Below are 23,451 nucleotides of genomic sequence, written 5' to 3' on the forward strand. Positions count from 1 at the left end.
ACCTAGTGCTGCAATATCGGGACCCACGAATTAGCCCTAAAAAGGACTGTTGGTTTCTCAGGAGTTGTGGCTTTAACAGTTGCAGACCTACACTAACTATAAAAACCATGATTCTGACCCTATTTTGGCAGCAGCTCTCCCTACTCTCGCTGAATCTGGAGCTGAATGCAGGGAGCAGGGCTGCGCCAGGTCTTTTATATTCGGGATGATGCTGTGCGGCCAAGCCAATCACTGCATGACCACAACAAAGATGGCTGCGGCATTTCATGGCCTGGCAGACAATCCCTGATTGGGACTCTAAAGTCCTCCAAAAATGCGTGGTTGAGACACCAGTTCCAGCCGAATAATCCCAGAAATGCTCGGTGCTCGGCGAATACACCGAGTACACTGATACTCAGGCGAGTAACGATTAGTGGCGAGCTGTCATGTCGGACACTATTTACACTAGGGCTTTCGACAGACAGCGGTAATTCCTCATTCGATCACTATACGCTCAGTGGCGCCGGCTAGATTTTATCCAGGTTGTCCGGGGTTAATCTAGCTGGTAATCTGGTTGGAGGCTGGGTCACGCCCGTGACCTTTAAATAGTCATTCTGGACTTTGGGCGTCGCCGATTATAGCTTGTGTCTTGTGCCTGGTGATCTCGATCTGGAGTGGTGGTCTAGGAGAAGAAATATCGTATCTGGTGGTGTATTATCCTTTGTCATATTTCCCCTTCCTATGTTTGTGTTTGTTTTGCTCTGTGCTTTCTGTGGAGGTTGGTGTGTGGTCTAATCACTGGGTGGCGGGTGGAGGTTTCAGCATAGGGCTGAAATAGGAGTCAGGGTCAGGCCTGGCGGCCCAGACAAGCACACCATCAGGGTAAATTCTAGGAGAGGGACATACAGGGTTTTCCCTAGTCTGAGGGATATCGCAGGGGCCCGGGTAAGCAGCTGTAGTCTACCCAGTACCCCCGTGACACGAGCACATTCGCTCATTACTAGAGAGGATGGTGCAGGAGTATATAGAGCTCAATATCTATACCATCAGGGAGAGTTTGGACTCTTTCTTATTTTGGTCTTCCAAAATGGATGAGTGGCCTGAGATCGCATCTCACGCCATTGATGTTTTATCGTGTCCGGCAAGGGTGGTCATTTATAGACACCAGTATACAGGCAGAGATGTGTACCTGTTCAAGGCCTTCAACAATTGCACTAACCAAGGTGCAGCGGACCCAAGTTAAGATGGCAAATTTTTTTAGTTCAGAATAGTGGAGGTCTTTCCTCTTATGGTGTTTTTTTGGTCATTTATAGACCCCTGAAAAGCAACAACTGGCAAGCCTCATTCAAATATTTTAAAAGTGTGCTTGCTGTACTCCTACACTCATAAAGTCTTTACACAAAGTACAAAGCCAGGAAAAATTATAAGGAGGGTAATTCATAAATCCTCTTCAGTTGTCCGCTTCTTTTGGAGGCTGGGGGACTGCCTCCACCTGCTTCCTGTAACCCAATTCCAAGGTACCTGGGCTGTAAGTGACCCGGCTTCTAGTAGTGCTGGAGCCCCCAACATATAGAATTGGGCAACAGCCCCCTGTGTCACCTGCACCATCGGCTGCTCTGATATAGGAGGTGCAGAACTTCAAGGACAGTACGCTATCTCAGGGGTGATTACTCTAGTAGAGATCAGTGAATATGTTCAGGTTTATCCTTATTCAGCAAGATATAGCACAGCTGATTCACTGTCATAACACATGCATGCAGAGCCAACAAACAGGCTCTCCATGCATGTGTTGTGACAGTGAAACAGCCACAACACATGCACCGGACAGCTGATCAGCAGGAGCAATCCAGGTAGCCAGGTTCCCTCTGCAACTTATTTGGTAAGCGCTATAGCTTGCCGAAGAGGAGAGACCTGAACATATTTGCTCAACTCTAGTCTTTAGGCGCCTCGAGGAGCCTCTCCCTGGCCCACTCATTCCACAAGAAGGGTTCAACCTACTGCCTTCCTTATTGGATCACACCCACAGCATAAGAGCGATGTTGCCCCTCCATTTTGAAGAACCTGACCCTGGTTCCAGTCATGAGCTCTTTTAGCCTTCGAGGAAAGTATTCCTTCTCTACTGCCTGATGGTTGAGCAATATTGTTGAAGGGTTGCAAACTCTTAAAAGAACACCCTTCTCCACAGATGGCCATAAGTAACGACCGCCCCCCAGGATGCCAACTCTCGGTACCTTGCGGCTAGTGGGCCTGATAACATTTCTCCAGACCTTGTCATGGTTCACCTCCTTGTCTCTTCTGATCAGGCTAGGCCCTGCAGTCCGCTCATCAGTTCCTGGATCCTGGTTCTCCCATCCGCAGTCCACAAAAACCCCAGCAGTAAAGAATGCTGCCTGTGTTCGGGCCTTGGTGGTTCCAGGAAATCGTCCGGATTTGGACCACAGGCTAATGCCACCTCTGCTGTTGTGCCAACTTCCTCTGGCTCCAATATTCCTCTGGAGTCTCGCTTATTTCTGCCATCTTTGTTGCCGACTAAGCACATTATACTGTATAGATGACTAACTGAATACAGTAAAAAAAAAAATTGTAAGGCTGGTTTCACACTTGCGTTTTTGTCTGCAGCGTTTTTTGCACAAAAAACGCATGCGTTTTTTTTTCCTATATTTAACATTGAAAACGCATGCGTTTTTTTGTACGCGTTTGGTCGCATTTTCAAACGCATGTGTTTTTTTTCTGCATGCGTTCATTTTCAAAAATGCAACCTGTAGTATTTTTTGCGCGTTTTTTTTTGCCGCGAAAAAACGCATGCGTTTTTTCACGGCAAAAAAATGCATTGCTGTCTATGTAAACGCATGCGTTTTTAAGCACATGCGTTTGTTTGCGTTAAAAACGCATGCGTTTTTATAGAAAAAAACCAGAAAACACACTGAAAAGTCACCCACCACCATCAAGGTGATAAAGGGATCCAAACCCTAACCCTAACCCTACCCCTAACCTCACCCCTAACCATTTAATGAACATTTTCTGACATAGTGCCACGTATTTCAGTGCCACGTATTTCAGTGCCACGTATTTCAGTGCCATGTCTTTCAGTGCCACACCTTTCAGTGCCACGATATTTCAGTGCCACGTCTTTCAGTGCCACGTCTTTCAGTGCCACGATATTTCAGTGCCACGTCTTTCAGTGCCACGATATTTCAGTGCCACGTATTTCAGTGCCACATATTTAAGTGCCACGTACTATAAATACTATAACTACGTGGTTATACGTGGCACTGAAATATCGTGGCACGTAAATACGTGGCACTTAAATGCGTGGCACTGAAATACGTGGCACTGAAATATCGTGGCATATACGTGAAATACGTGGCACTTATATACGTGGCACTTAGGGGTAGGGTTAGGGTTAGGGGTAGGGTTAGGGTTAGGGGTAGGGTTAGGGGTAGGGTTAGGGTTAGGGGTAGGGTTAGGGTTAGGGTTTTTTGTTTTTTTCTTGTTTTCTTGTGTTTTTCTATAAAAACGCATGTGTCTAAAAAACGCATGCGTTTTACCGCGTTTACATGCGTTTTTTCACACATGCGTTTTTTTAAAACGCAAGATAACGCAGATAAAAACGCAAGTGTGAAACCAGCCTAACACTTGTAACAGTGTTAGATATCACAGAGATGTACCCAACATCACCGAACAGTGTATGGGTAAAAAATGTAACCCTGCAAAATTTTTAAACGCTTTTTTGGTGTGTTATTTGTCAAATAATTTTACTCCAGAACACAGAATACTGTATGGGTAACAAATGTAACTCAAGAAAAATTTTCAACGATTTTTTGGAGTGTTATATAACATAAAAAGTAACAGAATGCACATAATGCACAATGGATCAAAATATATAAAATATTCCCCCCCCCAAAAAAAGCTACAACTATAAATTTTGCAAGAGACTGTACAGACATAATCCCTGTCTACAGACTGTATTCTTCCACTGTCCCTGTTCCTGCGACGCACTCACCCTCCCTACACTAAATGTAGAATGTATGTGATACAAACGGCAAAGCAAACGATTAACCATTAGAAAGGCTGTTAGCATGATGGCTCAGCCTCAGCACCAGTACCAAGCACACCATTGTTTTTCTTGTGAAATTCTCAATAAGTTTGATGTGTCACATGACCTTCTTCCCATTGAAAAAAATTAAGTTGGATCCAGAATGGCCTACTTCAAAATGGCCGCCATGTTCACACCCATCTTGAAAAGTTTCCCCCTCCCATATACTAATGTGCCACAAACAGGAAGTTGATGTCACCAACCATTCCCATTTTATTTAGGTGTACCCATATAAATGGCCCACCCTGTATATTAGACTTTGGATAGATTTTCCTTATAAACGTTTTAGGAATCTCTAGAGAAAATCATTTTGATCTTATGTGTTTTGAAGGTGTTTTGTGAAAGATAGGAGCCATTGCAGCATGGCCTATGCCAGAAGGGTTAAGACCACCTTGCCAACAAGGTCTGGATAACTTTCCTAGGCAGAACAGACAGCTAAACTCTGCCAAACTATGTACACTGTAGTTGGCAATGCCTTGCATTCCAATAAAGCAAGATGAAAAGAATAGGGTGTTTCATTCTGGGTTTCTGGATGGATTTAAGCCATTTTACTACAGCACTTTGGCTTAAAAAATATTAGTTTTAGAGCCACTTAACACATATTTACATTAGAAAAGTTATCAGGCAAATGCATTGGTTAAGAAATGTAATGGAGTTAAAGAGTGTTAATTTTTAAAGGGAGTTGTCCATTTTTTATTTTAACAGATATGTTGCGGACATGATTGAAGCACTTAAAGTGGTGGTCCAAAGCTAACATTTATTTTAATCCTAAATGTCTATCTATTTAATGTCAAAATCAAATCTCTTTTCTCTTAAGGTACCTTCACACTAAACGATATCGCTAGCGATCCGTGACGTTGCAGCGTCCTGACTAGCGATATCGTTTAGTTTGACACGCAGCAGCGATCAGGATCCTGCTGTGATATCGCTGGTCGTTGAACAAAGTTCAGAACTTTATTTGGTCGTCAGACCGGCGTGTATCGTCGTGTTTGACGCCAAAAGCAACGATGCCAGCGATGTTTTACAATGGTAACCAGGGTAAATATCGGGTTACTAAGCGCAGGGCCGCGCTTAGTAACCCGATGTTTACCCTGGTTACCAGTGTAAAATGTAAAAAAAACAAACTACATACTCACCTTCGCGTCCCCCGGCGTCCGCTTCCCACACTGACTGAGCGCCGTAAAGTGAAAGTGAAAGCACAGCACAGCGGTGACGTCACCGCTCTGCTGTTAGGGCCGGCACTCAGTCAGTGCAGGAAGTGGACGCCGGGGGACGCGAATGTAAGTATGTACTGTTTGTTTTTTTACATTTTACGCTGGTAACCAGGGTAAACATCGGGTTACTAAGCGCGGCCCTGCGCTTAGTAACCCGATGTTTACCCTGGTTACCCGGGGACCTCGGCATCGTTGGTCACTGGAGAGCGGTCTGTGTGACAGCTCTCCAGCGATCAAACAGCGACGCTGCAGCGATCGGCATCGTTGTCGCTATCGCTGCAGCGTCGCTTAATGTGAAGGTACCTTTATACTTTAATGTTAAAATCCCTATTGTTCTCTCACTACGCTGTCTAGCTGCTTTAATTTTTTTACTACTTCCTGTTTAATAATGACACTTTGAGAATCTCAGTGAATGCTAGGACACTCAAATGAGTTATCATCATGGAGCAGAGGCTGCAGTCACTGCTGCAGCCTCTGCCCACAACCTAAAAGCATGCACTGATTGTCAATTCCGACATATGCTCAGTAGGAACTTGTCACTGTGCAATATGTATAGTGACAATGCGTTCCCTTCCCAGCTCTGATGAGAAGTGACAAGCCAACAAGAGAGAGCACTGTCATCATGCATTGTAAGGAGAAAACCAGGCAAGCAAAGACCAGCATGCATTGACATTCCCCCTTTAATGATTTATATGTATTACAGGTTCTACTCCTGTTCTTGTTAGGCTGGTTTCACACTTGCATTGGGCAGAGCTGCGGAGGGCTGCGTAGTTCCTCCGTTAAGCCCCGCCCACTGCCGCACCTCTACCATTCAGCTCCACCTATGTTGGCATTCGTCCTGCGTACCTATCTTTAACATTGGGTATGCTGGCCTTGCGAATGTATGCGGATGCCTCTGCATGCGTCGTTTTGACACAGCGCTGACCACAACAAAATGCAACATGTTGTGTTCAGCGCAGCATCAAAACAACGCATGCGGAGGCATTTGCATACATTCGCATGGCCTGCGTACCCAATGTTAAGGATAGTAGTCCAAAAAAGGAAGCAGCACACCACTGTCTGTGAATAAGGAGCTATTTTATTTAGCCCATGATGGCGACATTTCGGTTCAGTATAGCGAACCTTTTTCAAGCTTGGAAAGCCTGTGTGTTGTGACTGTCTCACACCCGCGACACATGCAGCTGCGGCGCCAGACACCTGATTATCAGGAGCGCTCCAGGTATCCAGGTTCCTGCTGCAGCTTCTTCTGTAAGCACTATAGCTTGCCGAATAAGGAGGGTGCAGAACCTATTCGCTCATGTCTAGTTGTGATACATTCTTCTACTGTTCAGACACAACTGAACAAATATGGCCTTCACATATGGCCAATAACATCTACACAAGCCTGATGCATTTTGGAAACCAGTCTTGTGGACCGATGAGGGTTAAATAGAACTCTTTGGCCGCAATGATCAAAGGTACTGTATGTGTGGATAAAAAAGGACATAGAATTTCCGAAAAAGAACATCTCGCCAACAATTAAGCGAGTACGTGGATCAATCATGCCTTGGGGTTGTGTTGCAGCCAATGGCATGGAGAACATTTCATGGGTAGAGGGAAACATGAATTCAATTAAATGTCAACAAATTCTTGATGCTGACCCAACATCATCTGCAAAAAAGCTGAAGTTGAAAACAGGATGGCTTCTACATGGCGGAGAGAAAAAAAGGAACCGCCCATGAAGATGGGCGTGGTACAGCAAATCTGCGGGAAACAACACCGAGGAGGCAGGACTGGGAATCAACATGGTGGAGGGAGGTGAGCGATAACCACTCCTTGTGGGCAATCTGCACAAAAGCTGTTCCATTCAGCGTGTCCACATGGACATTTCCTCTCTGAACCCTGCTCATACAGGTAATATACAGATGATCAGGTTTTTATATACATCAGATAGGGATTGCATACATCAGTTAGGACTGCTCTATATGGGTATACCTTGACGTTTGGTGTAGCTGCTTAGTATACATTTTTTGCAAAAAAAAAGTATCAACCAAATACCCTGGTTGTTACATCTTTTTACTAGCACTTGCTGATTACTGAAATTTTTTTCCAACTTAGTGTTTTTGGTTTTACTGTGCTCTTTTGTGTTTTCAAGTTTCTTAGTGGTGTGTGAACATGTTCCTAGAGACTTGTTCACTGTGCAAGTAGCCCATGTGTTTCTGTTTCTATATAAGGGCATAGCAGAAACTGGCAGGACAGCTGGATTGTATATCATCTGTCCACATTAATACCCAGGAGACACAGTGATACCTATAGGGCCCGGGTCATGATAGACACCCTGTAAAATGGCCCAGTTCACCTGTCATGCGGGTTGTGTCCTAACCTTTATGGGGGACAGAGAGGAACTGTGAGGACCTTATTTGAAGCATTAGGCAGTAAGGAACATCACCACTGCACTTTTAGGAATGTTTTGATCTCCACCTGCTGAGAGGACTCTGGAGTCGCCTCCAAGCCGGCAGGACCCTGCTTGCACCTTTTGTCCGGTTCCCTGGACTGCGGTTGCCTGAAGCTACAGTAAACCAGGTAAAGACATTGCAAACCTGTGTCCTCGTTGTTCATCAAACCATTCACCATCTTCATCTATACACCGGGAGCCCTGGGGATCTACTTCACCTGTGGGAAGTTATACCATCTAGCTGCCATACCATCACCCCAGAGGACCCCTTTAAGCAGAGTCAGTCACTACTGACCGAATACCACAGGTGGCGTCACGAACATAAACTTTAATCAATATCCCTTTTACATGGGCGCCCAGGGCCACGGACAGGGTCGCCGCTGTGACATGTCCCCTTAAGTACTGGACCCGGTACCAAGTGCCCCATGGCCCAGGTGGGTGACTCACCTGCGTGAGCTGAGCTAGGACTAACTACAGACTAGACTATGGCAACTCGGACCTATGCTTCCTTAAAGACCATTGAGTGCTTCACATACCTCTTAAGAACTGGAGGGCAGAGAAGAGGGCAATTTATCTACAGAAGGGAAAGTGTGCTGAAATAGAAAGAGATCCCAGAGTGAGTAAAAAAAAACACAAGATAAAGGATTAACTATGTACAGTTAGAGAAAATGCCGTCTGCTTCCTACAAAACCCCCAAAAGATAGACAGGGTAGAGAACATAAACAGCAGAGGGGTAAACCCTAGCTGATCTTTCACTGGCTTACCCTACAGCAAAATGACTGGAAACAAAAATAAGACTATCGACAGAAGGAAATATCAACAGGTGGAAAGTATATAAAGCTGCACCTGAAAGGTGATAGGGAAGATAAATGAGTAAATGAAATCACCTGTTATCCTGAATAGACTGAAGCAAGGATAACAGAAACTAAACAGCTGGCTTGGCGAACAGAGAACCCAACCACAAAGTACAGGCTCACAGGTTTGAATCCAAACGCATGACAATATAGTATAGAAAGAAACAGGAGTTTGGTGAATAGATGATTGCAATATGAGAGAACTGGAAGGTTCGCTTTTACCCTCAACTCCCGCCTCTACATTTGAACCTTTCACCTCCTTTTTTCCTCCCTCCTCCATTCTTTCCCCAGACATGCGCTTATGGGCTGGAATGCATGCTCACCACAGAGGCATTTACCCATGATGAGTGTCAGGGTGCAGCTGACGGTGGTCTGAACCCCAGACGGGACTTAGCTTGATCAAGCTGCTTGTAACATTCGCTGGATATTCTACAAGACTCCAATTAACTACAGGAACCTTTTTATTCTAAAGGGGAAATGCATTAAGTGAAAAGTGTATGAATTCAGATAAAAGACTTTATATCTTACATGTATGTCCATATCAACTGTAATATATTCATCTTTTAATCATTTTAATTTTATTTGCCGTAAGAAATAAAAATGTCTTAATACATTCTCTCTCTTTCTCTCATTATTCTAGCATTTGGCCAATATTAATAATTATGGTAATCCTAATTGACCTAAAGCTGGAAAGGTTTATTCTGATTTCATGTCAGATATTGAGAAAAACATGCATCTGTGTCTTTTTATATATCGTATGTAAACATGGTTTTCAACTGTATACAGTATACGGATCACATATAGGGATCATCAGGGCATTGTCTGTTACTCGTGGCATAAAAAAAGGCTCTCAGACTGGCATTGTGAGCTTGTAACCTTTACCTCTGACTTGCGTTCAGTCAGAAGTTGCGGTCACAAGATGGTGGAATGGGACTGAAGCGATGCCAGAAACAATTGAAGATGGTATTTACAGCTAAATCCAGGAAACTTAGATTAGTAGCACCACACCGAGAGTGGTGCTTTGACATAAATCAGTTTTGAAACTTGTCAATTCCATCAAAAATGGATCCTGTATTGCATGCCAAAAAAATGCATGTGTCAGAGGACAATCATTGCTTCTATGCCAACTAGGGGATGTCTGCAAAACAGTTTGTTGCCAAATATTTTAAAAAACTCACATTAAAAGCAACTGATTTTATGAAGCGTTCTTGCCAGCTCAAAAGAGTTAATATTGACTACTGAAAGAGATTTCAATACCCCTTCTTGAGAACTGAAGAATTCTGAAGTGTTTTGCACTCAGCCATCCTGTGACCCACCCACTCTCACTACTTTCAAAGTGCCCACCGAGACTCAAAGAAGCACAGACACTACTATATTGTCGTGTGCTGCCAATTGTAATGGTAATTACTCTTTCACCTTTTAACAGTGCCCTTTGAATTTATGCTGTTTGTGTTCTTAACATTGGACTCTTGAATGATCAGCTGTGCCAGATGTGTCATCAAAGACTGCACTCATGCTTGGCACTTAATGATGCCAATTAAAGGGGGGGCAGTATGTAAGTTCACATGCTGAGCTTTTATCAGGGTCTTTAGACTGTAAAAATATAGCGATTCTTTTGATATTTGCAAATAAGGGAGCATATAATGTTCCCTGGAGAACGGCTGCATGGTCTAAATTGAAGGACATTTTCTCATGGTCACATTTGACTATCGTGTTGAAATGCACACTTTGCCTGAGTGTCTAGAATTGGGTCAGGCTTTTTTTTCCTATGAATTGGCAGTTCACATGCACGCAGATGTGCATTAAGAATGAAATGGCCTTTGCATACTGTATTCTCCATAAGAGAATTTCATGCATGAAGACAGTAAGTTCCAACAATGACTTAATTAAACTCTTGCATATACAACTCCAATTAGGGCAAATGCCAGTTAGTTCTATTAATTAGGGTTAGATATGCCCATTGTGCTTGTTTGTATAAAGTATGTGCTCATTAAAGCACTTAGTTAAGGAATTTTTTTCTCACACTGTTTTCTGAACCTTAACCTTAAAAATGGAAACTTTTCTGTCTGGTTTATCATGATTTCTTTGTTGACTTGCATCTGCTGTTAAAAACAAAAAAACAAACAAAAGCAACTGTGTATTAAATAAAGACTATATTATTTGTGATCGGTTCATGCTTTTGCCTCAAAATGATGTGTATATTTCATGTATTTTTGTGTAAACCTAATTTTTATTATTATTGTTTTTTTCCAAAAGCAGACAATTGTTGTTCCATAGAAATAGGACTGGAAAAATTAAACATCCAAGGCATAAATTCTTGTCATATGACATAAAAATTGCATTAACTCAAAGTTCAAGTCTTTAAATTGATATCAAGCAAATAAGAGAATAGCTTTAGGCATAGCATCGGACAATCTCCCACACTTAAAGCGATTGTCCAATCCTATGTTATTCTATGAATGGATCCAGTGTGCTCTAAAAAAACACACAAAAATATATACTCACCTGTCAATCACCCACAGTTCTTATGTACTACTGCTCTGGTCCCATCTCTTAATCTTCCATCAATAATGGTCCATGAACAATGCAGACAAGCAGTGACCAACACAAGACTGCTATGGCCACCGATTGGCTGCAGCATATACATGCTGTTCATATGTAGGAGAAAAATTAGGGACCAGTTTATCCTATTATTAAGAAAGGCTGATAGAGGTTCAAGAGTGTGAATCTTATGTATCCTAGCCAACTGTCACGATGGTGTTGGGACTATGGGTGCTAACCAGGCCCCTAAAACTAGGGTGTCTTAGTCTATTCCTGTACTCCGGATTACCCCTTAAGGTGGAGATGTTGGGTTCACGAGCTTTGCTAGCCTCCTATTTCAACCTGTATCTGTCCCATCCCTCACCCAGGGTAGTGGAAGCTGAAGTGTATAGGACCACACTAGCCAGACAAAGAAGGAAAGACAGACAGGAATAAAAGAAAATACCAACCATACAAAATACACACACCAAAGAACAGAGTGGGACACAGGAGAGTTTAAGGAAGGAGAAACCAAATAGGAGAGGATAAGGATATACACACAGACAAAACTCCAAGGAACAATCTCCCGAACAATCTCCAAACGCGAACTCCAACCATGAATAACACTTCAAACTCCAGAACCAGGCAGTTAGAACTAATGGCGGCAATCCCTATGTACCAGAGGCAAGCATATATAGCATAGAGGAGTGACCAACACTGAACAGCTGAGACAAAACAAGTAGAAAAGCTCAAGGGGCTTCAACTGAACAAATCAACCCTTGCACTGCTAGCAAGGAAAACCCCAGCACAGTTTGATTTGATGGTGAAGTGCTTTTAAGTAGTGCAGGAGTACATGAAACCAGACTCCCCTCTGTTGCAGTATCTCTCTTCTAAGAGAGATTTTTACTGAATTTCTTGGCTGGGTTTATCAGGGTGTGTCACTTGAAAGGACTGGATTAACCTGATCGCATGGACGTCAGATGCTGGTGCCCATATTCTCTCTTCAGGACGGTTACCCTTCCAGTGTACCAGATACTTAAAAGATTGACTAACCAAGCGAGAATCAATAATCTTAGAAATATTAAATTCCAAATTCCCATCAACAATGGTGGTGGTGGAGGTGGTACAGAGGAAGCAATGTAGTTTTAGAGTACAGATCGGTGAAACGCATTATGAATCCTAAAAGTGGGTGGAAAAGCATGGCAAAACGCTACTGAATTGATGGCCACAATCTTATATGGACCGATGAACTTAGGTCCCAATTTCCAAGAAGGAACCTTCAACTTAATGTTCCTTGAGGACATCCACACCAAATCATCAAAACAGGTCCGGACCCACCGGACTTCTCTGATAAGTCACACTCTTATATTTCGACCCCACCTTCTTCAAGTTATCAAGAACACCTTGCCACACTGATGTAATAGATGAAGAAAACTGTTACATCTTAGGAACTCCTGAAGTACAATTTCTACTGAAAGAGCATAACTGAGGACGAAATCCATATGCTCCGAAGAACAGTGTCTTGCCAGTAAACTCATGACAATCTTCCTGATTCTCAGACAAAATACAACTAAAAAAAGTCTAACGATTCTGGTTTACATGTTTAGTTTGCCAATTAGACTGTGGATGAAAGTCTGAAGAAAAAGAAAAGATGACACCCCAAACAAGCACAAAATGCTTTTGTAAAATTTGAAAATAAATTGAAATCCCCGGTCGGAAACAATATCAGTAGGAATCCCATTGTAACTTCACAAATTCTTTAGCAAAAATTTGCGCAAAGGTCTTGGCTTAAGGTAAAGTGGATAGTGCAATGAAGTGAAGACTCTTGCTGAATCAGTTCCCCGCCATCAATATTACAGTATTGCCTGCAGATATGGGTAGATCAGTGACCAAATCTACTGACAAATGAGTACAAAGTCTACTGGGAATCGCAAGGGGTTGAAGAGCCTCAGTATGAGTGGTCTTAGAACGCACAGAAATATTGCAGGCAGTTACATACTCCTGAACATCGTGGTGCACCTCAGACCACCAAAATGCAGAGTAAGGAGATCTTAGTTGGCTGTACTACCAGGATGCCCAGCCAAGAACGAATCATGATGTTTATTTAAAACTTTAAGACAGAGATTTACAGGAACAAACAGTTTACCTAAAGGACAGTCAGGTGTGTCCACCTCAGCCTCTACAACCTCCCTCTACAAATCAGAATTAATAATTGCAATAACTACCCCTTTCTGTAATATAGGAACCGTTTTGCATTTATCTCCTCCCCCAGGGAAAACAATAAGATAAGGCATCCGTCTTAATGTTCTTATTCCCTAGCTTATGCATCACAAAAAAGTTGAATTTGGTAAAGAACAATTACCATCTTGACTGTCTAGGTGTCAGACACTTAGCAGATTCCAAATATAAAAGATTTTTATGATCGTCGCTTACCATGACCGGATGTACTTCCCCATCCAAAAAAAGTTGCCACTCTTCAAAAGCTAATTACCAATATCATAATTTTTCTCAGCAGATGAGTTTCTTTAAAAATAGAACACACACAGATGCCATTTACTTGGAGATGTGCCCTGCGGCAAAACAACCCCTGCTCCAGAAGCATCAACCTCTACAATGAATGACTGCGTGACGTCAGGCTGTGTAATAATCGTCATGGAAGCAAAACACTTCTTTAAAGTATCAAATGCCTCACTGACCGTACTGGACCATTTGGAAAAGTACCTCCTTTTTCGTCACACATTTTTCCAATACCAAAAGGTTTTTGATGAGCTTATGGTTGTAGGGGGCCTAACCCCCCCATCTTTTTTCTTAACAAAGAAAAAACCCACTACAATGGGAAATGAGGAAGGTCTGATATGACCCTTTGCCAGACTTCTGGTTATATACAGTAGTTGTTAATGGCCTGCCTCTTTGGACCAGAAATATTATATAATCTGCTCTTAGGCAGCTTATCTCCAGCAATAAGATTAACAGTGCAATCAAAAGGACAATGAGGAGGGAGCTCTTGACACCCCTTGTCCGAAAACACATCCCATAGTCAGACAGGTATTCGGCAGAGACCGGGTAGCCACCCTAGCTAACCCACACAGTGTCCTTGACAGTACTCATTCCACCTTATCACCTCCCGAGTCTGCTAGTCCACTACAGGATTATGCCTTGTGAGCCACAGTAATCCAAGAAACACAGGAGAATGCATGCCCTCTAGCATATAACAATCAATAAATTTAGAGTGCATGAAAAATACCCCTGACTCAATGGTGCTGAGTCAATGCCGATTATGATTATAGGTCTGGATAGTTTATGTGGCTGGAGAACCTGGTCCTGTATGAACCTGGTGTAAATCAGATGAAACTCCGCCACACTGTCCTGAAAGGCTGAAAAATAACCTTACTTTTGTCAAAATGGATCACGGCCAGTAAAACAAATTGTGACATACCCACTGAGGAAGTATGAACACCCAGGTTGCCAACCTCTCAGCAACCCAGGCTCCTTAGTTTTCCGGCAGCTGTTTGTGCAACACCCCAGGTGACAGGTTGCTGCAGTGATGTTGCTTTTCCTTCGGGGGAGGTAATGTCATGCTCAGAGGCAATGGACTTCTCTTCACAAGGTAAGGCACCCACACACAACATATTCCAAATCCAGGCCAGGAGGGGGAGCTCAGGACCTGGATTCAGGGGAGCTTCCCTAGGCTTTATGTATCCTGACCTGGAGGAGCTAGGCAGTTGATCAAGGGAGACCAAGGGAGAGGAGTAGTTGAGAGACACTGAAGTGGAAGGACGTCTGGAGCAGATGTGAGAGGCCTGGCAGCCACGAAGGAGCTGCAGCCTTTGGGAAAGGACAGATAACCTGGAAGGGTTGGATGTTGAGTGCCTAGAGCAGAAAGGAGCAAAGGAGAGGAACAGGGCTCAGAGGGGAACTGTGTATGGGCACACTCAGAGCCGAAGAACAGTACTGGGAACCGGGAACCGGAGGCTTTTGTTGGACTCTAGAAACATAAGGATGAATGACCTTGGGGAGATCAAAACATCCAACACCGCGGAGACACCATCATGTGTTTCTCAATGCAGTGATCCAGAACACTGCCCCCATCCCTTATGGGAAATATGCAAATGCATGTAGAAAAGCCACGGAGACACCATCACGTGTTTCTCAACGCAAGCAATGAATAGTCAGGTCTTTCACCGGGAAGGAACAACCACGGGAAGGGCAGAATCCAATAAAGGAAAACCACCTATGCCAAAACATGGTATCCATCCACATACAGCTGTTTCGGGGTATTTGCCCCCCATCAGTGTGGAGTAGGAAACTGGCTATTAGGAGCAGTGCCTAGTGAAAAGGCTATAAACATATGGATGAATGACCTCGGGGAGATCAAAACATCCATGCGCTAGAGGAAAGGCTCATGACCTCACCTAAAAAGGGGGACCGTCCGTTGCCTCTGAGCTGGCCGGAACACCACCATCCGTGCCTGGTACCCTGGATTGTGGCCAGCAACCTACAGTAAACCAGGTAAAGACTTACAACTTGTCTCCATTTATTCACCGGCACATATCATCTTAGCCACACACCATAGGACCCCGGAGACCCCGCTTCAACTGTGGGAAGTGTAACACCCGTGCTGACTCAACATCCCCCAGGGGACCCCTTCAATGCAGCGTTGGTCCCACTACTGACCAAACACCACAGATGGCGTCACAACAGACTTTGAACATTTTCCCCTTTAAAGACCGTTCCCCTTTAACGCTGAGCCCCAGGACGACGCACCGGGTCGCAACCACCGTGACATCCCCTTTAATAGCCGACCGGATCCGGTACCGAGTGCCTCACTGCCCTGGCTGGGCGACTCAACTATTGGTGTCACGAACAGGATTTCGTGCCCTGTACTGTGTGCCATGGATTATATCTTCGACCCCGGTGGAGCGGGAAGGCGACACACTGCTGCAGAAGGAGACACCGCCGACGGAAAACCTGGACTTCGCGACTGCCGCCCCGATGAAGCCAGAAAGTGAGGCCCAGCTGGAAAACGAGATGCTGACAACTGAGACGACAACACCGCAGCACCAGGCCCTGCAGCCCGCAGACCAGGAGCAGCAACAAGTGATCCAGACCCCTGTGGTGATGGAACAAGACACTGGCACCAGCAAGACAGGTATGTTCACTGCCACGGTAGCTGAAGACACCTTAGTGGGACCACCAGCACCCCCACTAACTTTAGTGCTTCAACAGATTTCAACGGCCATAACCTGGGACCGCATAACTGATGGATGTGACTCATTAACTGCACCAATAACCCAAGTAACATCACCCCTAAAGGCATGCAGGCCCAAAGAGACAGTTACTTGGTAACACCCCAGTACAGACCTTATGGGATTCCCAGTGGAGGTACTATCAGCCGCAAATGGTGTGCAATTGACTGACAAGAAGGACTATTGTAAACAGAAGATCCTTAAACTAGCAGCGGAGGAGAGACATCGCCAAACTAAATGGGAGGCCTTGGAACAAAAGAACTTGTTAGCTAAAGCCCAATCCCGCCCCATTAAACCTGCCAGTAGAGGACCTATTAGATTTGGAACTGTAGTCTCCTTCAACTTGGACAGAGGTTGGGGATTTATAAGAGAACAAATTGGACAAAGAGAACTGTTTGTCAACCGCAGGGATGTGGAGTCACACTTGTTAAGAGGATACCCTGATTTATTCCCTGGTGACAAAGTGAATTATACCCGGCACCATGGAGAAAGGGGATTATTATGCCCTACACGTAAAAAGGTGCCCAATTCAACATGCTTATGACTATGTAGCCACTGTGAGTGAACAGCAAACCTGGGCTACACAAACGTTGGAACATGAACATTCTTCTAAGGAGTCACCTGCTGACCCCTGTGTTAATGAACTTCCCCAGTCAGGAAGCTGTACATGCCAGGACCTGCCCTGGAAGAAACAGAAGTAAAAGGACATTCATCTGCATGAACTAACTCCTGTATATATGTTGTATTGATGTTTTTCTTTGCAGTTTTAATGGACAGATGTTCCCTGAAAACTATCGTATAAATAGTTTGGCACCTGTTCTGGTGCCCTTTCTCTTTGATATTGCCGCGCACTGGAAGCGGTAGCGGTAGTAGGCCACAGGTTTCACTTATAGACTGCAAGTAACTAAAACTTCAGTGAGAAAATAAAGATCATGAAAAACCTCATATCTGATAGAGTAATTATGCCAAGTGATGACATCTTGTATGAGTGGGTGGAGGTTGCATGATGGAATGTTAATGTAATCTATCTTACTAGGATGATTTAAAGAATGATCATATAGACAAGAGGAATATCTATGGCACTAAGTGAATTGTTAAACTGGAATTCTGAAAGTAACAATAAATCTGCATTTTATTAAACATACCCGGGGTTGTATCTGTGGTGCGGTGAGATGGACATCTTGCCACATGGGGCGATCTAAGCATTTTCAGATGACAGCGCAATTTTGCTGCAGAAGGAGGATTGTGCTGCCCCCTGGGGCATACTCACCATATTTAGCAGTCACAGTGTCACTATTGCTGTGCAGGTATCACTGTGTGGTGTGTACCCACGTGGCTCCTCTTCCTGACTCCCCAATCCTTTTCTCAGATACCAGAAGTTTTCCATATAAGAGCAGACAGACTATACGGTAAGCAGCAGTGAGTTGTAGTAACTGTAGTAACATGCTGCACACTTTTAGCCCAAACAGCATGAATGGTGCAGAATTTGAGGGATGGAGCCTAAATGTTAAGGAGGCATAGAGGGGCACAGGAATTGGTGCTGAAAGGTACTGAGGTAGGGTGCTTTTAATATGTGTAAATATAGTTAAGGTGTTTATGTAGGAAGGGGGGAGCCAGGGGGGTAGCCATGCAATCCCTGTATCACTCCCTGGACCCCTTCCTGCATAAGATCACATCTCTCTGTCACAGTACCTTGTAGCTGGCTCTCTGTGCCATCTGGACTTGGCCGGTACGGGGATGTATTCCTCACAGACAGTTCCACAATAAAGGAGACACACTATGGCTTAACTTCAATGTTAACTCTTTTACTCAGCTTAGCTTGTTCAAATACAGGCACTTCAAGTATCACAGTTGATTTGTTCCTTTCTGTCCCTTCTCTGTCCTTTTCTTCACTATGCTCAGCCCTGGGTTGGACCGTATCTTCCAGTCCCGCAGAAACTATTCCATCCGGAATTCTTGCCTCACATGGGGGAGTCCTACACCGCTTCGCCTCAGTTCTAAGAACTGCCGCCCAGGTAAAGATCTGCCACATCTTGCTTGTGCTGCCCGGCTGAACAATCTTCTTTCTCTCTCTATGGGGACAGATTCCTATAGCTGCGTCCGCAGCATCTCCGTACTCCTTTCCTCCTAGAGGAATTCTTTGGTACGATGTATGCTATGTATATATACCGTAGGTGCAAGTGTATTGAACTCGGCCAGAAATAGTCTAGCCTGATTGTGGCTAGGAGTATGCATATCGCTTATTTGCGGTCACATGACTTCCACTCCTGGCGCTGACAGCGGAGAATCCTCCAGCATGCAGTGCACACTGTGTGAGGATACACAAGTCTGCAGTCACATAGAGTAACTGCATACTTTTAGTTTTAGACTGGACAACTCCTATAGCACAAATATTTAATACTAGAAATAGGCCCAAAGCTATCGCCTCGGGAGTGCGGTGAAATTAACATCTGTCTATGCTTAGTGGTGCTGACAGGAGCAGTGGACATGTCTCACACCGTTTGCGCTTTCCAACATATCTGTTCTATATTGTCCCTCTGCATTTTTGTATTTTTGTGCAGTGTGGTGCAGTGACCCCTGTGGCAGCTAGGGGGCGCTGTGTGTGCTCTTTGGGATATGCATGGAGGCATATTTGTTGTTATAATGGTGGTGAAACAGTGTCTGGCAGTGTTGTGAATGGCCGATATGTGTCGCAGAGGGAGTCTGCGTAGTAAGTCTGATGTAATGTGGTTGTTCTGGGACCTGTAGTCCCTCGAGTTTGTGTAGTGTGTGTATAATTAGTATGGGAGACTTACTAGGCTAGTTGTGTGAGATGGGCGGGACAAACTAGCCACACATCCACACTCCCATGCAGGGGTGTGGTTTCAGGGTATATAATGTGACCAGGGTGTGGGTCACATGGTCTCTGAAGGTCCTGGAAGTATGTGTTGGATTTTCTGGGAGTAGGAATCCTGAATAGCACCTGGTGGAACTTTGCTATTGGTGACCTGGGTATTGGACGGACCCAGCTGGGATGGACGTCCTAAATAGTACCCGGACTGGCCACCTGTGTGATCCTGTGTAACCTGGGTGTTGGGAGGTCCTGGGAGTAGGACCGAATCCCTGAATAGCACGAGGTGAGGACCGGGATCTGCAGAGCCAGTGACAGCTACTGTGTGGGGAAGCTACAGTCCTTCGGTGGGTCTGGACTGACTAATGTGTGCCAGCCAGGCAAGTTGGTGATCCCTGTGATGCAGCTTACCCGGAGGAGTGGACTGACAAGGAGTCAGCAGGTGGAGCAGGAGCTCCCGTCAGGTACTATACAGACTGTTAGTGCTTGTGAAGTTCTATGAACTGTGTGGTCTCCCACGGCAACTGAACTGAGTGAGGTTCAGCGTGTTTAGAGACCGCGACCCAGTGTCATATGTGCTGTATGTGACTTGGGGCATTGGTGAACTGTACGGCGTACGGACACCCATGGTAACTGGGCGAAGTGAGAGGTCCAGCATGTTTAGTGTCCATGAGTCAAAGCCATAAATGAAGTGTTTAAAGCTGCAAGTTAATATCACCAGTTGGTGCCTGTTGTGTTTCATGAAATGTATATAATGAACTGTGCATAACCCGGTTTATGACACTTTAATAAACCGTACAGACTGTTTTGTTTGAAAAATCGTGCCTGACTTCATCAATCCCGTGCCAAGCGAGTGTCCCCCAATACGCTCAGTAAGAGCAATCTTACAGCAGGCACAAGTGACTTGCGGCCACGAACTGCGCCAGCGCAAGTGACACTGCCGCGGTACCTTATGAGATTCGGGGACAGCGGACGGAAGTCCCAACTGGTGATTATTAAATAGGATAGGGGTTGTCCACTATAGTTTGTTTATAAGGAATTGGCTTGTTCAGTTATCCCCTGCTGCTCCAGCACTGTCCCCGTTGTTTTTTTTTGTATCGATGCAGCTGTAATTTTACAACAACTGTATATCACTGATGTAGCCAATCACTGGTCTCAGAGCTCTTGTGCGCTTTATCTCGGTATCAGTGTTGAAGGACTGCAGTGCTGTCGCGTAATGTCACTGCTGCAGCCAAACAACAAAGCCCGGAGCAGTGGCGGACACACAGCGCTGGACCTGGAGAAGGATGTAAAGCTAATTTTGTTATCTTACATCTGTTGCCTCTCCCTAACATTGATGCAAGCTCACAAGCTGAGCCTGCATCTTTCCTACCAAATGATGGCTGTGATATTCAGACATCATCTGCCGCTAACTTCCGTGCATGGAGTTCCACTCCACTTGCAGCTGTTAACCTGTTAAATGCCGCAGTCAATAGAAGACAGAAGATGCAGCACATCAGAGGGGGTTGCGGTGTTCTAATATGCTTTTGGCTCCCCTGTGATGTGATCGCAGGGTGCCATTTGGTTGCCATGACTGCCAAGGGTTTGCTGCAGATCTGATTGACAGCGTTCTGTGTACTCTGTGCAACTAGATGAAATTGTAATTCTAGTGAAAGTTACCTGAAAGTTATCCCTGCCCAGAGTTATTTGGTGCAGGCTTGTGTATTTTGGGGAATCAGTAAAGCAAGGGAATTCAAAAGTGAAATATCTTAGAAATTGGTAGTTATGTTTGTACAAAAGGCAAATAATATAAATATAGATAGCAAGCTAAATTTACACACAAGATGTAAACACATTGATATCGACCACCAGTTCCTTCTGGCTACATTAGATGAGAACAGAACAAGCTGGCCAGGACATCTTTGACATTTGTGAATGGACATTCAGGGCTGTAAAAAGAGCATTCTTGGATGACTTGTTACACTTATCCTTCTTTTGAAGTTGTGCCAGATAACATACCAACCAACTGGAAACTCTTCCACATTAAGCGTTCAACAGCTTTGTAGACTGTACTTTGTGTATTAAGATTTTGCAGTTGTAGAAAACTGTGCATATATTTATTGCACTTTATTTAAAAATCATTTTGGTAATCTTTACTTTTGTCTAAATGATGTGCATTATAGAACTCATGTATTTGTACAAAGTAAATGGTACTTTTTACACTCTAAGGGCTCATACTCATTTGCGAGAAAAGCGTACAAGTGCAATCCGATAAAAAAAATGAATTATACTCTGGCTAAGGTTATTCTATGATTCTCTGCTCATCTGCGATTTTTTTTCTCAGCCCAGATCAGACTGAGAAAAAATTTGCATCATGCTACGATTGTCCTCGTACATCGGGCAAAATTCACCAATGGAAGTCAATGGATGCGAGAAAAAAATTGCACAGCACATAGACCATGCGTATGGCGTCTGATTCATACACACCCGTCTCCTTGAAAACAAGACAGTTCATCAGCCGCGTACAGTAAAATCACAGCGTGAACCATCAGAATAGAATAGATATACATAGAATAGATAGATAGATATAACAATGTCAGTGACATACAGTTGTGCTCAAAAGTTTACATTCCCCAGCAGAAATTTTGCTTTCTTGGACTTTTTTCAGAAAATATGAATGATAACACCAAAAGTTTTTCTCCACTCATGGTTAGTGGTTGTGTGAAGCCATTTATTATCAAACTACTGTGTTTTCTCTTTTTAAATCATAATGACAGCAAAAAAAAATCCAAATGACCCTGATCAAAAGTTCACATACCCTGGTGATTTTGGCCTGATGACATGCACAGAAGTTGACACAAATGGGTTTGAATGGCTACTAAAGGTAACATCCTCACTTGTGATCTGTTTGCTTGTAATCAGTGTATTAGCTATTTTTTTAAGTAAAATTGTGCTTTGTTTTATTTCAAATAAAAGACTTTATTCTGGCTGTGTGTTTATTTATAATTTAATTTTAGGATTAATTATGGATAGGTGTCTTATAGACGCCTCTCTATTACTAAGCCATGGGCTTGATGTCACCTGACATTACAAAGGTTACATCAATCCCACAAATATGAAACTTACTTGCCACCGCTACAGGGCAAGTTGGAAAAGCTGGGAAAAGTGCCAGAATTGGTGAATCTAATTCATGTGCCTTTTCTGGGCAGCTGCGGGCTGCTATTTTCAGGCTGGGAGGGCCAATATCCATGGCTCCTTACCAGCCTGAGAATTCCAGCCCCCAACTCTCTGATTTAGCAAGGCTGGTTGTCAAAAATATGGGGGGACCCCATGCCATTTTTTTTATTATTTATTGAAATAATTACAAAATACAGTGTGGAGACCCCTCTATTCTTGATAACCAGCCTTGATGAAGCTGACAGCTGAGGGTAGCAGCCCCCAGCTGTGAGTTTTGTCTGTCTGGTTATCAAAAATACAGGGGAACCAACGCCATTTAAAAAAAAAATGTATTTACTGTGCTGGCGCCGGTTGATGAATACTCCTAGGCATAGGCTGATGGAAGCAGTAGTCCTATCAGCCGACATCAATGACCGGATGTAAACTTTATAGCTTGAATCATAGCTGCAGGCTCATGCTGTCTTTTGACAGTGTAGGGACTGTGGTTGTCTGACCGGCGGTGATGATTTTACCGCCGATCAGAAGCAGTGTTTGCCATGCTGTCATGCACATGACAGTTCCACAAACACCCGGTGCTTGGGGGGGCGAACCTGTACAGTAGCATGGACTTTCTGGTGAAGTCCATTCTCGATGTCTGTGGCCGAACAGTAGGTGTTCGGTACGGACGCCATACTTTACTGTTCGAGTTCGTCCATCTCTAAGATGCACAGTTTTTGAAAACAAGATAATATGACTGACATTAAATCAGCTCACCTTTAAAATAAAAATCCACAATGTTTTATTGTTTCTTTATAAAATATGGCAAGCACTACTGCATACACCTTAGAAAAGGCGTAATTTCGGGTTAAGGAGTGTGAGGAAAACCGCCGGATGCATTTCAAACACTAGCTGCATTGTTTCACTGCCTTTGCAATGATTTAGTTTTACATTTAGGTTATGGCTAGATTTTCCCCAGTCACACCGACTGTGATTGTGGTATGATCCTGTAACACTGTCAGATAAAGAGGCAGAAACAGTGGCAAAACAATTGCGGTCGTAGAGGGTGTGATTGCAACCGGGACTGTGCAGAAGGGGGCCCACTGACACCAATTTCACCTGGATGTGCATCCTAGGACACATATT

Source organism: Ranitomeya variabilis, chromosome 1 (genome assembly GCF_051348905.1).
Source record: "Ranitomeya variabilis isolate aRanVar5 chromosome 1, aRanVar5.hap1, whole genome shotgun sequence".
Taxonomy (NCBI): domain Eukaryota; kingdom Metazoa; phylum Chordata; class Amphibia; order Anura; family Dendrobatidae; genus Ranitomeya; species Ranitomeya variabilis.